Below are 3,342 nucleotides of genomic sequence, written 5' to 3'. Positions count from 1 at the left end.
TCTGCCGTCCGACCCCCGCGCGGCGCCCTCCTCCGCCGCGCCCTTGCATCTGCAGGCCCCGGGGGCCGCCGGGTCACTTCTTAACTAAAAGTACAGACGGGACTTGGGAGGGAGGCCGGCCCTCGTCCCCCGCTCACGGCCCCTCGGTCTCCCCGTCCCCTGCAAGCCGTGACCCCCGCCTTGGGGCAGCTGGATTAATTGCCCTTTGCTCTTGGTCCATTTTCTTTCAGTAGCTTCTTTGGGCAGATGCTGGCAGGGGGCTTTGCCCTGGTCCCCGGAGCCCTCCCGGGGCAGCGGGTGGAGGAGGGCCCGAGGTGGTCCCCGGGGCTGGGGCGGCGCGGCCCGGCGCGCCCCTTCCTGCCGGAGCACCCGCGCTGGTGCTCACACTTGGGGAGGGCGGAAGGGCCCGCGGTCCAGGAATTCGCTCGCTTTCAGTTAGTGGCACCAAGAAAGTTTTTTCCCCAAAAGTCTTAGTTCGAGTGGTCAAAAATCCCAGACTGTGGATCCACTGTGAGCAGTACAGACCATCAGGGACCTACCAGCCCGAGTGCCCCCACTGTGACTCCCGTTGGGGAGGGGGTCACCCACAGGGGCCGGGGACTGGTCAGGGTCAGAAGCCGGAGGCCTTGGGCAGCTCTGTTCTTGGGCCCTTCCTCGCCCCTGTTTCCCGGGTCTGGGTCTGGAGGCACCCTCCCCCTGTGGGACCGACCGTCCAGTGGGCCTTCAGTTTTGGCTGCCCCGAGCATCTCATGGGGGTAGGGGAAGCCCCTGTGACTTACACATGGCCTCGGTTTGACCAGCTGCGGCTCGTCCTTGAGGGGCCTGGCGCAAAAGGGGGTGCTTACGTGTGTGCCCGGGACATCTGTCCCCAAGCTCTGGATCCTTGACGGTTGTGTACTTGGCCTTTTCTCGGCCTGGTCAGCAACCTGACTTGGCCTCTTCAGGCAGCCTCTGGTAGAGGCCGGCCCCTAAGCCTGAACAGCTTCTACCCAGCGACCGCCATTAGGGATCATGTCTGGCTTCAGGCTCCTGAGTGGGAGCCCTGGGCGATCTTAGCACCCAGCGTTAGGAGGAGGCCCTGTGGTGACGTGCAGACTGTCCCCACTCCTGGTGAGGGGCCAGCAGGCAGAGCAGCCCCGACATGGGAAGCCGTGTCATCGGTGGCACCCCTGCAGGGGCCTGGGGCTGGCATTCACCTTGTTTATGGATAGAGACCTAGCCGGTAACTGCTGGAGTTTGGACTCAGACCTCCTGGTGTGGTTCCACAGCAGTGCATGTCTGTGGGAAGATGGCTTGGGGACACACTCCCAGACAGAAATGATGGGGAGGATGTTTGATTTTTGGACAGCCGTTACTGTTACCGTAAGAGAAAGAGCCTCACAAAAGCTGTCAGCTCAGAGCTCAGCGGGGAAGGAAGGCCCACAAACCACCCTGATGGGCTCACACCTGCGTGTTCCCCTGTGGTGCCCAGGCCCCTGTCCGCCTCCCACCCCAGCAATCACCGTGGTTGCTGGGGAGACCCTGGTCCAAGCCAACCGCAGACCACAAGGAACCCAGTATGGAGGTCTCCCCCCGCCCCGCTTACTGATAAGGCATCTGCATCTGAGTCAGAGACTGGTGTCTTGCCTCAGAGGGACATTCCTTCAAGGAGTTTGGTCCAATCCGATAGAGGCTTCATCTTTTTGAGGAGAGGGCACAGTATTTAGTAAAATGGAGCAGCTTACTGTCATACTGTCCACTTCCTAGGTATAGGGTTCCTAGGGCAGAAACCTCAGCACAGACGGAACCCCAAGCTGTGGTTTTTCCAGCAAGGTCTGTGGTGGGGGTGGGGGGGTGTAAGGAGGCTGACTCCTTTGATTTCTTCCACACAAACCCCAATGGGGGGGCGCTGGGAGAGTATTTATCTGCCCTTGCTGCTTTTTGCCATAACCCGTGTTTTTAGGGTCGTTCTGAATGCTGAGATGGAGACACGGAGGGCTTTGTGGGGCGGGCGGGCAGTGTGCGAGGCTGGGGAACATGCACGCCTGGGGCCTGGGGCCTGCTTTGTGGAAGAGGGCTTTGGGTGAAGGATAATGAGGGGTCTGTGCCACCCCCTGCAGGAGTGTCCCTGGCCCTTTCCTCATCTTCTCTGTCATCTTCTCTACGCCCACACCATCCCTGATCCTGGCTTGGGGCTCATCTGGGGAATGGTGGTGCTGGGGATGGGGTCTCCTTCACCTTTGACTTCATGGGCGGCTGCGTGGGCTGCTGAGTGCTTGGCCCCTCTTGGGATGCAAGGAACACCCCTGGCCTATTGTCCCCCTAGGCTGGGGCCAGACCTGGGGTGATGACCTTGCATTCTGGCCTCCAGCCACTGAGGGCCCGGCCTGGTTTCCCAGAGAAGTGCAGGCATGGTGGCCACGGCACAGGGGGGCTCAGAAGGCCCAAGCATCCATGCTTCTCTATTCCTGCTCCGGCCCGTGGCCCCCGGGCTACATCCCTACACCCCCAGAACCCTCCTGTCTCACCCACATAATCCCTGGCAGCTCAGAATCACACATCTGCCCCCCAGGCCTCTGCAGCCGTCGCCCATCGTCTCTCCCTCTGTGCACGGCGTCCTCAGACGGTTTCAGGGTGCTCCATCCACTTCTCCCTACTGTTTCTTTCTCACCACTCTGAAAACTTCACTTGTATTTACATATAAATTTGTGTTGTGCTTTTCATTGAGGTAAAATTCACACAACCTAAAAGTAACCATTTAAAAATGTATTGTTCCGTGTGTTTATTTAGTATATCGCCAAAGTTGGGCACCTACCACCTCTGTCTACTTCCAAAACATTTTCTTCACCCAAATGTACACTCTGTACGCATTAAACAGTCATTCCCCATTCCTTCCTCCCCAGCCCTGGCAACCGCTGATCTACTTTCTGTCTACGGATTTGTCTGCTCTGGACATTTCATACATATGGAACCAATACATGACTTTCCGTGTCTGCTTTCATGTATCTTCAAGGCTCATTTGTGTGGTAGCGTGCGTCAGAACCCCGTTCCCTTACATGGCTGAGTAATATTCCGCTGTGTGCGTAGGCCACGCGTTGTTTAACCGTTCGTCAGTTGGTAGGCTTTCGGGTTGTTTACACTTTTTGGCTATCTGTGAAGAATGAAGCTAGGAGTGTTTGTGTGCCAGATTTTGTTTGAATGTATGTTTCAGTTCTCCTGAATTTATACCTAGGAGTGCAGTTTGCTGGGGGGTGTGGTAACTCTGAGTCTGAGGAACTGCCGTTCTGTGTCCCACAGCAGCTGCACCGTCTTCCACTGACAAGAGCAGCCACAGCTCCCAGTGACTCCACGTCCTCACCAACA

This window comes from Crocuta crocuta, unplaced genomic scaffold (assembly GCF_008692635.1).
Source record: "Crocuta crocuta isolate KB4526 unplaced genomic scaffold, BGI_CrCroc_1.0 scaffold89, whole genome shotgun sequence".
NCBI lineage: Eukaryota > Metazoa > Chordata > Mammalia > Carnivora > Hyaenidae > Crocuta > Crocuta crocuta.
The sequence above is the reverse complement of the archived record's forward strand: the minus strand, read 5'-3'. Positions refer to the sequence as shown.